General features: G+C 44.6%; 1 long non-coding RNA gene across 1 annotated transcript; it reads left to right on the top strand.

Moving 5' to 3' along the window:
• The first annotated feature begins 9,476 nt into the window (after positions 1 to 9,476).
• LOC123580758 lies at positions 9,477 to 12,743 on the top strand. The gene is made up of 3 exons (XR_006703447.1): positions 9,477 to 9,586; positions 9,751 to 9,880; positions 12,612 to 12,743. It is a non-coding gene; the product is annotated as an uncharacterized LOC123580758 (long non-coding RNA).
• Positions 12,744 to 13,042: the final 299 nt, after the last annotated feature.

Below are 13,042 nucleotides of genomic sequence, written 5' to 3' on the forward strand. Positions count from 1 at the left end.
TCCCTGTCTGAGCCCTGGTTCTGCAAACGACTACCTGGGTGATATGGGAGAAGTTGCTAAGCCTCTTTGGACCTAATTTTCTCGTTTAAAATGAGAGCAGCAGGCCTATATCTTAGCACTACCATCCTGGGATTCTGTGGTTCAATAAAAAAGGTAAAAGTCTCCTTAGGGGTAGAGTTTGCAAGCAGAGAGACTGAGTCCTCACTGAAGTGTTTCCAATTCCAGTGATAAAGCTATTTTTAGATTTGATCTGGTTCCCTCATGCATGTTGCATGTTACAGGATGGTTTTCTGGGTCAACCTTTCTCAGATAAACTGTCACCTAATCCATGACCAGAACATTTGTCCCTATAGAGTAACAGCTTTTCCCACACTAGCATTGGCTATTTTGAGATTCCTTTGCCCCACTTATCTGACTGGACTTCAAAGAACTGTGATGTAGGGGCTCCACATGTCTTTGTTTGAAAGGGGTATTGTGGAGGTTCTAGTCTGTTACATGTGGAGTTACGTGCATTCATTCATTCCATAGTGTGTTTTTCTGGAGAGCCCACTTTGTGCCAGGAACTTAGAATACAATATGAGAATAATAGACAGGATCTCCACCACCAAGAAGCTTACACTGGGGGGAGAAGACATTAATTAAATAATACTACAAATTTTTATTGTGACTATAATGAGAGTGCTACAAAGGAAAAATATAGGATGCCCTGAGAACCTAAAATTGGAAGCTCAGAGAAGGTCCTTAGGAGGTGCTATTTGAACTGAGTTCTGAAAGATGAGTATAATTAAATAGGTGCCAATGAAAGGGAAAAACATTCCTGGAAGAGAAAAATTCTAGGCAGAAGTCTGTGAAAAAGGAAGAGTCATGAGACTAAAAGAAAGCCAGTATAGTTGAGCATAGAGATCAAGGGCACGTCAGGGAGGAAAATCTTTTCCTCTACCTTCTTAGGTTCAGTACTAGCAGGCTGCAAATTAAACTAACAAAAGATAGCTTAACAGGAGAAAAAATTATTCATATATATATGTGGGGGCTTACAAAAGAAGTAGCCTGATAAATGGTTAAAGTCAGAGGTTTATATATCTAATTTAGTAGGGAAAAGAAATGGGGGGAAGGTCTTTATGAAAAGAACAAATAAGCTTCTTTAGATGAGACAAATGGGTTTCTAGAAGAACAAATGGGATATCAAAAAAGTTTGTGATAATGTTTGTTCATGCAGGTATAAATGGTCTTGCTGACTTCATCATGGTCATAAAACTCCCCTAGAAAGAGAGTTCATAGTAGGTTAATAACTCTTGGTCTCATATCCAGGAGCAAAAGCCACCCTGAAGAGGGAATCTGTGGCATCCTTATCTCCCAGAAATTGCTGCATTTAGTCAGATAAGGGAAACTCTAAGAAGGCTTCTTTCTGCATCTGTTGAATCTCACATGTCTTCAGTTTAAAAGAATCTTCATACCATTTCTGGGGTTCTAAGTGGGTTTCCACAGGTGACTGATGCAAGGTGATGCCGGGGAGGTAGCAGGGCCAAGATGACACACAACACTATGTTAGGCTATGGACAGTGGAAAGAATTGGAGGGTTTGAAGCAGGAGAACTGCAGGACTGGATATGCATTTGCTGAACTTTGGGTGCATTTGAAAACTCTAAGAGTTGATGGTGAATAGGCAGCAAGCTGGATATACCAGCCTGGAACACAAAAGACGGCTCTAAAAATCTTTGTATGAGTCATCTACATATAGATGGTAATTATAGACCAGTGCATAGCTAAGGTTGCCTAAGGAAAGAATGTATAGGAACATAGTGTTCCTTCCCACCCACCTGTAAATTTAAAAAAAAAAAAAAATTGGAAGGAAGGAGGGAGAAAGGGAAAAGAAAAAGTTGTAGGGAAGGAAAGCTAGTTTGCAGGAAAACAGCCCGTTTCTAGGTTTGCTGAAGGGACCTCTAGGAAATTGTAACTATGTTATTTCTATGACTTCACTGCAACTCTGACCTTGGAGGTGTCCCTTCATCTGGCTAATGAAGTTTACTTTACTTCTGCTACTTAAAGAGACTGATAAAACTTGGGGCGCCTGGGTAGCTCAGTCAGTTAAGTCAGTTAAGACTTCAGCTCAGGTCATGATCTCGCTGTCCATGGGTTCAAGCCCCGCATCGGGCTCTGTGCTGACAGCTCAGAGCCTGGGGCCTGCTTCAGATTCTGTGTCTCCCTCTCTCTCTGCCCCTCCACCGCTGATACTCTGTCTCTGTCTCTCTCTCTCAAAAATAAATAAAACATTTAAAAAAATATTTAAAAAAAAGAGTCTGATAAAACTCAAATAATATGAAAATTCTTAGAACATATAAAGTATTATATTATTATTGTTACTATTATTACTAATGTTATTATATCATTGTTGGCTAAGAAGGGAAGGAAAGTGAAACAGAGAAAAAAAAGAACATTTGTAAGTTTACTAATTTACCACACACTGTGCCAGCCAATTTGCATTGTTAATCCTCACTAGAGCAAGACAGAGGCTAGAGTCCCACTTTACAGATGAGAAGCTGAACTAAGGCTCAACAAGGTAAAGAGATTGCCTCTACAGTTTCATCGCTAGGACATAAAGAACTACAATTCACACTCACACCTGAACACCATGGCTCATTCTTTTCCTTTTAAAAGTTCTTTGTCTCCAGCTGTGCAACCCCACACCCCACCACCGCCACCCACCCCCCACCACACACACACAGATTTTTCAGCTCAAACTGTGCAGTATAATCAAAGGGAATAGAATGTCATAGGGTCATAAAGGTTGGTCTGGGTCACTCCTTAGGCTGGTAAAGCTCTTGTTCTGACACTGGGGAAATGAAGAAAGTCAGCCTTCGTCCCTATTGTCCTGCTATCGGACTTGCAGTTTGGCAAACAGTGTTACATTTATTTTCTCATGTTATTTATTTACTCATGTGTGTCCTCACCGACTTTTTATACAAAGAATTAGTAGCTGTTTATCTAATCTAAAGAGCTGGGGGGAGGGGGGCATCTGGATGGCTCAGTTGATTGAGTGTCTGACTCTTGATTCCCACCCAGGTCACGATCTCACGGTTCGTGGGTTCGAGCCCTACACCGGGCTCTGCGCAGGCAGTGCGAAGCCTGCTTGGGATCCTCTCTCTCTCTCCCTCTCTCTGCCCCTCCCCTGCTCCTACTTTCTGTCTCTAAATAAATGTCAAAAATATATATTTAAAAAATAATAAAATATAAAAATAATAAAGAGCTGAAAATTTGTAAAATTATCGTCGTTGGGCTATGCAGGTCAAATCCTACTACATCAGATGTATTCCCAAACCTCAGCCAACCAGTTTTCTACCTTTCTTCCATTTTTCTCATAGTACAGAAACAAGTACTATAAGAATAAGTACTGTTCTCAGTAGAACAGCAGGGAAAAACTTTGGACAGTGCAGGTGTGTTGTTATTCAGCACTCTGTAGTGAGAACCTTAAACACTACGGAGGACACATATATGTATCTACACACATTAAACCCCGGTTCCTACTCTCAAGGAACTTACACTCCACCTATCATCTAACGGCCATCCTCCTGGGTACTGTGAGATAGCTGTTCTTGCTTCCGAGAAAGGTCAGAGAGGTCACTGTGACTCGGGAGGTTGAAGACACATTCACAGCAGAAGAGCTGCTTAAGTTTTGAAGAAAAGACAGGATCCAGAGAGTGCACAGGGGGGCATTCCAGGCAGAGGGAACCACAAGAAAAAAGGCACAGAGGTCAGAACTGAGAAAGGCAGGTTTAGGCATAGAGACAGGACCTGCCTAAGAGAAGCAGGAGTGCAGGTGGGAAGTGACGGTTGGATATATGGGTGAGGGGCATAGAATGGAGGGCATCAATTGCTGAGTCAGCTCAACTCAGGGTTCCTCCACCTCAGCACTATTGCTAATATTGACATATTGGACCAGATTGTTCTTTCTGTGTGGGGGGGTAGAGGTGGGAGGATGGGACCCTCCTGTGGTTAGGGATGATTAACAGCATCCCTGGGTTCTACCCACTAAATGCCAGTAGTACCCTCACTGCCTATTGTCTCTTCCACTCAGCTGTGACACACACAAAAGTGTCTTCAGACATTGCCAAATGCCCCCTGGGGGTCAAAATTGCTCACTGGGCTGAGAACTACTGAGTTAAGGCATTGTAATAGTATATGTGATCCATGTGTGATTTATCTCGGGTCGACAGGTCTGTTGTGAACTGGTTTCATTCTTCCACGCACCATCAGGGCTCCTGTGCTCATGGCGCTGTGACAGCGACCTACGGCCCAGAGAGAATCCATCTTCCTGGTGGATTCAGTTGTGGGTGGTGTCCTTCTTCACCAGCCCCTACTTGCCTGGAGAATGACACTAGGGGACAAAGAACAGGTACAATGCAGCAAGCCAAGAATTAACAAGAGCCTGCCATCCGAGTGGAGATGAAACACTTTAAGATATTAAAAACACATGGAGAGTTCTGAAACAGTTTATTATTAACATCAAACCCATGAGGATGGCTACTATTGACAAAACAGAAAACAAGTGTTGACGAGGATGTAGAGAAATTGGAACCCTTGTGCACTGCTGCTGAGAATGTAAAATGTACAGCTGCTGTGAAAAAGAGTATGATGTTTCCTCCAAAAATTAAAACTAGAACTACCCTATGATCTAGAAATTCCACTGCTGGGTATGTACCCAAAAAATTGAAAGCAGGGTCTCAAAGAGATACTTGTATACCCATGTTCAAAGCAGCATTATTCACAGTAACTAAAATGTGGAAGCAACCAGGTGTCCATCAACCAATGAATGGAAAAGCAAATTATAGTGTATACATACAATGGAACATTATTCAGTTTTAAAAAGGAAATTCTGGGGCGCCTGGGTGGCGCAGTCGGTTAAGCGTCCGACTTCAGCCAGGTCACGATCTCGCGGTCCGTGAGTTCGAGCCCCGCGTCAGGCTCTGGGCTGATGGCTCGGAGCCTGGAGCCTGTTTCCGATTCTGTGTCTCCCTCTCTCTGCCCCTCCCCCGTTCATGCTCTGTCTCTCTCTGTCCCAAAAATAAATAAACGTTGAAAAAAAAAAAATTTTAAAAAAAAGGAAATTCTGCAGTATGCCACAACATGGATGACCCTTGAGGAAGGTATGGTAAGTGAAACAAGCCAGTCACAAAAAGACAAATACTGTGTGATTTCACTTACATGAGGTACTTAGAGTCGTCAAAATCATAGAGATGGAAGATAGAATAGATTTAATACCACTGAACTGTATACTTAAAAATGGTGAAAATGGTAAATTTTGTGTTATGTGTACTTTACCACCATAAAGAAAGTGGAAAAAAAAAAAAACAGGAATGGTGGGGAAATGCCCTATTTCCTTCTGAACATTGAACCCATTCACAATAAAATGACAACTGTGATTGTCCCAAAGTTGGACAGTGAAATGCTGTCCAATTATTAGAGCTGGCATCAAGCCAACTAGAGCCCCCGATTAACACCAGCTGGGATGTTTAGAGGCTGATGTATTGTTTTCTTGGCCTCCGTGACTGGCAGGTTGTTGATATCAGAACCCTGTAAAAATGTTTACCATTATTCTGGCTTTTCCTAATTAGAGATTCTAGAACAACAAGCTTTCCTCAGGGCCTCTGACATGGGGAATGGAATGTCAGGCATTGGAACAGAGCATGTGTGTGGCTGGGTGACCCACGTAGCTGAGCTTCCTATCTCTGTACAGGCCTTTCTGCAACCTGTCCCCTTCCAGTTTTATCTGGAAAGAAAGACTTGTGAAATACCCCTCTTGGAGCCTAGAAAACTTTTTAAAAAGGTCATTCCATTACTGTTAGAATGAGTATTTGAAAGGCTAAATTCCATTGTAGTGATAGCTAGCATTTATCTAGTATTTAGTATCCTTAAAGGTCTTACCAACACAGCATGAGGAATCTGAGGCCTGGAAATGGTGGATGTCCTGCCAAGGACACACAGATGGTCTCTTGTACACTGAGATTTTGAGTGCAGTTCTGCATGTCTCCTGAACACCCTTAACTTTAACACACATCAGCAGTCAGACCTGCCTACATGGGCTGCTGATGGATCCCCTCAAACCCTCACAAAAAGAAACTCTCTCCATCCAGACTTGCTTTACATCGAGCCTGGGGGACTTATAGCTGTCTTGTCTGTATCCCCTTCTTGACCAGAAGGGTCAAGAGTAGCTGTGGAGAACCTACGACAGTTCCCTTCTTGCTCTTAAAAAAAAAGAAAAAAAGTTTCTTTCACTTATTTATTCACTGTAGAAAGTTAGAAAACTCCTGAAAAGCACTGGAGGAAAAAAAATTTATCCATGATTACAAAACCTTGAGATAAGCTTTTAAAACAGCTCCATGTATTTCCTTCACATACAACATGTTTTCAGAGGCCTGTTGACCCCAGACTCTCTAGTAGCTCCTAACCCTTGAGCATTGGTAGTGTTCACAGGCAGGCCCACCCTACATGCTACCCACAGAAGGTCCAGGAAACTATGACCTAGCACCCCTTGTGTCCTAGAAGCTTCTCCCTTTACTCTCATGGGTGAAGACTTTCTCCTCAACATAGCCTCCACAATACTGTGTCCTACAATCTTCCTGCCACAGCTCAAAGTCAGAGTTTTGAAGCCAACTTTTAGAGAAGTCTGGAGAAATGACCGCAAGCAATGATACACTGTTGCCTCCCTGAACTTCTTATCCTGAGCATAATGCTGATTTGGTTCAAATCTGACGCTGGCTTTTTTAGAAGTCAGGCACCCTACTCAGGCTAATACAGAGTATATAGTTACAGCTCTAATAAGTAACCATGTCATAAATCAACCAGTCCCTATCCCTCTAGACTAACAGAAATATAATGTGACCTGCATGTGTATTGTAAATTTTCTAGTTGCCACATAAAAAAGTAAAAAGTAACAAGTGAAATTAATTTTTTAAATATTTTTAACCCGGGACGCCTGGGTGACTCAGTCAGTTGAGTGTCCGACTTCGGCTCAGGTCATGATCTCACGGTCCGTGAGTTCGAGTTCTGTGCTGACAGCTCAGAGCCTGGAGCCTGCTTCGGATTCTGTGTCTCCCTCTCTCTGACCCTCCCCCATTCATGCTCTCTCTCTCTCTCAAAAATAAATAACCATTTAAAAAAATTAGAATTAATAAATAAATAATAACATATTTTTAACCCAAGATATTAAAAATATTATTGAGATAGTCTACAATCTTTTTGTGCTAAGCTTTTGATATCCAGTATATGCTTTATCCTTATGGCCCATCTTAATTTGGAGCAGCCACGTTTCAAGTGCTGTATAGCCACACGTGACCAGTGGCTGCCATATTGGACAGCACGGCCACACCGATTTTAGCTCCATTTGGTGACGGGCAGCAGCCCCCCCTACCATATCCCCACTCTCAGGTCACTTCCCAGCTAGTCTTGAATGCTCCAGGAACGGGAGAAACGGAGAAAGGGTCTTTTTACACACTGAACAGCCCTGCCCTCTGGCATACTAGATAGCAGGAAGCTGAAGCTGATGAGAGTCTCTGCAGATCTGGTGATCATAGGCTCAACATCCTTCAGTGCATGAGCCCAGATCACCTTCCTGGAAGGCGGAGGAGCACATCCCACTCCCTTCTCAAAGCCCTCCCGCTGGCTTCCTATTGCATACACAGTAAAGTTCAAACTCCATATGCCGCTGCCTAGCTCTGATTTACCTCATCTTCAGCTTCTTTTCTCATGACTCCCCAATGAAACCTTAGCTAAAGCCAAGCCAGAGCAACCTGGCACCGTACAAGCAGGCCTGGCATCTTCCTGCCTCCAAGTCCTTGTGTATGCCACTTCTTCCCAACTAAAATGCCCTCACCTGCTTATTCCAGCCACATTCCGAAGGCCTGGCTCTTCCTCTCTTCCCTGAGGCCTTAAGGACTTCTGCTTCAAGGGTCTTTGCCCTCCTCTGACATCTGTAACACATTCATCGGCAATAACCTGGTCCTGAGATGTCATATTTTAGGACACGTCTTACTTACTTTCGCTTTAGGTTGTAAACACCTGCAGGGCAAGGCTCAGAGTCTTAAATAATAATACATGATGGTCAATGTCTATTGAGCACTTACTATGTTCCAGGCACTGTGCTAAGCACTTTACATTTAATTCTCACAACAACCCTGGTGAATTATTCCTATTTTATAGGTGACAAAACAGAGGCAAAGAAAGGTAACATACCCAAGTGTGGCTCCAAACCCAGACAGTTTGGATACCAGTGCCTGACTACCACTTCCCACCTGACGCGCACTCCAGGGCCTCTCTGCTACATTTGTTCCTTCTCTAGCACAGTACTGTGAACTTAGTATACAGTAGAGACACATTTAATTATACGTCAGGGCACCGGGGTCGGTTAGGCATCTGACTCTTGATTTCGGCTCAGGTCATGATCTCACGGTTCGTGAGTTCAAGCCCCACGTCGGGCTCCACACTGCTGGTGTGGAGCCTGCTTTGGATTCTCTCTTTCCCTCTCTCTCTGCCCCTCCCCTACTCCCTCTCTCAAAATAAATAAACTTTAAATAAATAAATAAATAAAATGTTAATTATATGTCAACCACTTGGGGTTTTTCCCAGAGCGTCTGACGGTGCGTTAGGCACATAATAGCAATGCCATAGAGATTTAAAAACTAACACCCTGCACCCGCATGGCCACCACGGGACTGGGCACTTCTCGCACAGCCGTAGCACAGCTCCCTGCTCCGTACAACCAGCACCCCCAGCACCTACATTACAGCTGTACCATCAGATGTTGCTCTATAACTAGATGTTGGCTTTGTTCTCAGTCTTGGTGCATGCCATGTGCAGCAAACAACACAGATCCCAAAAGTGGGGAGCAAAGAACATCCCCACGGGACACGAATGAATTCCTCCTCCATTTCTATCAACCTTATCTGCTTGTTGTGGCTCTTATTGCTAAGAGGAAATTTAATCCCCCTCTTGGAACCCAAAAGTCACATACCCATTCCCCAAGGAGCTGAGATCATAAGAAAGACCAAAGTTTAGGATTACTCCTTGATAAGAATCTTGTTTAAACAAGATCGCATATAAAAGCCAGTCTGATCTCCACACCCTTCTTCCCTCTGTTCTCCTCTCTGCTTTTTCCTCCCTGCTTGGAAGATTATGAAATTGTGTAGTCCACCCCAGGGACTCAGGCTCTGACAGATCTAATGCCCATTGCTTTCAAACACACAAATCTGTTTCCCAGCCCTCTCTGGAAGCCAATGTTTGGGACTCCCCCAGGGCTGTTTGCTCAGACCAGTTCCTGGGCACTTCCCGTTGGCACTTGTTCGTTTACATTTTGAAACTAGAACAAAGTTCAACACCCGTTGGCTTCAGCACCCTATGAATTGCCCAACCCTGGTTAGAAAAATGCAGATAATAGCAACCTGGGAAAACTGCCCTCCTGAAATAGCACAGCCCCACAGCATTTTGGCAACAGGTTTCCCCATGGTGAGTCTTCTGGCTCTGCAACCGTGGAGACACCCAGGGATGTAAACAGCAACGAGAAAAGGCCACTTGTGCCACTATTAGGTTTTGCGGTGGTGAGCGCATTTTTCCCCCCACACAGCGTCAGTTGTAATTTTTTGTTGTTCCATTTAAACTTTGAATGAAAGTGTAAACACCGAGAGTTGAGGCCTTGTTGTCCTGCTTTTATGCTATGAGAGTTTCTCCCCCTCCTTTTAGTGACCTGGCTTCTCTATTTCAGCTCCTGTCTGTCCTGTCTGAAGACAAGTTCCTTCAGGCTGCAGACCACTGCAGCCTCAAGAGCTGGGACGGTTAGAAGGAGGTAGCAAAGCCCCGAGCCTGGTGCCACTCCTGCCTGCGACAGGCCCTTGGTAAGTCAGGGTCACAGTTAGATTGGGCTGTTGCAGGCCACTGTGGGGGCATGCACTGGGGGGCCCCCTTGGCACTTGCCCGTCACACCGATACCTGGCAGGCTGGCCTGCTGGGCGGAGCGCAGGAGCCTGGGGTGGAAGCAGCCAGCTCCCCACACTGATCCCCTTTTACAGGATTCCAGGCCAGGGCCAGCAGCCCTTCGGCACAGAACTTTCTGTACATTCCACAGCAACTGAAAGGGCTTTTGTCTGCAACAGGAAGAACGAACGACAAAGGCAATTGTGCGTCTCCTTGCAGACCTGCACAGCAGGCTTGGAAAGAGAAACTTCTTTCCCCAAGAGACCAGTTTGCCTGAGCGACTGCAATCACAGATGTGGTCACACAGTCACACAACACGGGAGCAGTGTGGTGTTCGAGTTCCCACGTGTGTGGCAGGGTGCTTATCGCACGTACAGTACACACCCTCACACATGCACACAAACCCCAACACACTGCTCCCATGCCAGCCGAGAAGGGCTGTGAGTTACACGCCACAAGTGCAAGGGGCCTCAGGAAGGCGTCCCGCTGACCCCTTCAGGAGCCATCGCTTGATTATTCCTCTCTTCTGGTGGAGCCACAAAGGTCTAGAGGGTCCTATGACTCGTCACAGGTCACATTGTTCTTTTCGAGACCCATACCCCATTCCTGTGAAGAACACTGGGCAGCATCAGAGAAAGACCTGTCTACAAGAAGCCTATCCTGGGGTCCCTTCAAACGCATAGTTATTCCTGGCCCATTGAGTTCTGGGTATAACTCCAGACCGCCCATATAAGATCCATTACATGGAAGAAATATTTCTCACCGGAGGAGAGTAGATCTCTCCTTTTGCCATTTTCTCCCTCCTCTTTTTCCCTTTTCCCCTGTAATTGCCATAATAGGAGGCCAAAGGTTTGAAGGGTTTTAAATTTTGTTTGTTAAAGGAAAAAGCTTTCCTTATCAAATGAAATTATTATGTATCAGTTTATTGCACCCTATGAATGGAATAACACAGCCCATTTTCCCTGCAGATCTGGCTGCCAGAATTCTCAGTGCTGAGTTTGGTGGATGGGTTAAAGCCACTTACTCAACCCAGGCACATCTGCTTTTCCCAACAGGTGTCTGCCCTGGTGTTTGTTTTTGATTTGTATCTTGTCGCATCCCAAGTTTTAACATCATAAGCAATCTTTGTGCTATGCAAAAAAAACTTTTATTGACCTGGGAGAGTTGGGAAATCTGAGTATTATTTCTGGCTCTGCCTGAATGATCAGTTCTACCTTGAGCAAGATATCCCCTCTCTCTGGGTCTTGATTTCCTCATTTGTGAAACACAAAGACTGAGCTGTCTGTATCTCCCGAGCTTGCCTGTCACAGCATCACCAGGGGCTCTGGTTAATTGTACAGATCCCCAGGACCCTTGCCTGGATGGCAGGGGAGGCTGGAATCTGTATCTTTAAATCAAGCAGCCCAGTGGATTCTTATCTTCCAGCAAGTTTGGAAGACACTAACACCAGATAGTTGCTGTGGTCTCGTTCTGCACTATGATCTATAATTTATATAAATAATTTTTTAGAAAGAAGATGCAAAAGGATGAGGATTTTGAAACTATATGTTTTCTATTTGCTGGATATAGTTTATTATGATCTTCAGTTTTCATTTATAAACACATGAGGGGCACGCTTCGTATTTCCCCACCCAAGTGCTGGGTCTCCTGCCCATGCAGGCTGTGCTTCTTCAGGAGCTCAGCAAACATTTCCCCAGACACTTGCATGACTCCCCTCCCTCCACACCTTCCCCTGAGCGCTTGCTCAAACGTTACTTTGAGCAAATGTGAGGCCTTCCGTGGGGCCAGGATCACAGCTTCACAGCTCCCTCCTCATTTCCAATCCTCCTTAGCATGCATAACTGTGTAACCTCCTTAGCATGCATAACTTTTTCTCCTTAGCATGCATAACTGTGTAACCTCCTGAATTTTCACTTATCTATCTTGTTTGTCATCTGTCTTCCCCACTAGAACACAAGCTCCTTAAGGGGAGGGATTTTTTTTGTCTGTTTTATTCTCTGGTATAGCTTCAGTGCCTGGGCTGGGACATGGTAGTTGCTCAATCAATATTTTTGTAATTGGTAAATGAAATCCCTACTGGATGAATGAATGAATGAATGAATGAACGAATGAAATTCCAGAAAGTGTCCAGACGTTTAATCCCAGGGAACAGCTTCTCCATACCCATGCCGGCTCCAGGCTTCCAGCAACTGTGTTCTAGTTCATTGCTCATTACACACAGATAACATTGGAATCCCATGATTGAGGCTCTTCTTGGGAGGATATTACTCAATCCTGCCTTCCTCCTGTGAGATTGGCCTCAGGGCACACAAAGTTCCCTAGGCCCCCCACTCACAGCTTACTTCTTTTTTTTTTTTTTTTAATTTTTTTTTTAACGTTTATTTATTTTTGAGACAGAGAGAGACAGAGCATGAACAGGGGAGGGGCAGAGAGAGAGGGAGACACAGAATCTGAAACAGGCTCCAGGCTCTGAGTGGTCAGCACAGAGCCCGACTCGGGGCTCGAACTCACGGACCGTGAGATCATGACCTGAGCCGAAGTCGGACGCTTAACCGACCAAGCCACCCAGGCGCCCCCACAGCTTACTTCTTGATGCGTGACCCTGACTGTGTCCTTTGACACAATCCCCTTTTTTCTCTCCTTTTCCACTAGGATCCACTGAGACCTCGGTCACCTTTGCTCCAGGCTGGGGTTGTCCACCTCCCAGCCGGACTCCTGAACCTTTCTCTAAAAAGAAAATGTTCTCGGGGCGCCTGGGTGGCTCAGTCAGTTAAGCATCCGACTTTGGCTCGGGTCATGATCTCACAGTTTGTGAGTTCAAGCCCCGCGTCGGGCTCTGCGCTGACAGCTCAGAGCCTGGAGCCTGCTTTGTGGATTCTGTCTCCTGCTCTCTCTGCCTCTCTCCCGCTCATACTCTGTCTCTCTCTCAAAAATAAATAAAACATTAAAAAAAAATTAAAATAAATTAAAATAAAAAAATAAAAAGAAATAAAAAGAAAATGTTCTCATTTAACAGAGGGGAAATGGCAGATGCTGGGATCCATCTCCCAGCGGGAGGGAGGCCAGGCACCCCTTTAATTTTA

Source organism: Leopardus geoffroyi, chromosome A3 (genome assembly GCF_018350155.1).
Source record: "Leopardus geoffroyi isolate Oge1 chromosome A3, O.geoffroyi_Oge1_pat1.0, whole genome shotgun sequence".
NCBI classification, from domain to species: Eukaryota; Metazoa; Chordata; class Mammalia; order Carnivora; family Felidae; genus Leopardus; species Leopardus geoffroyi.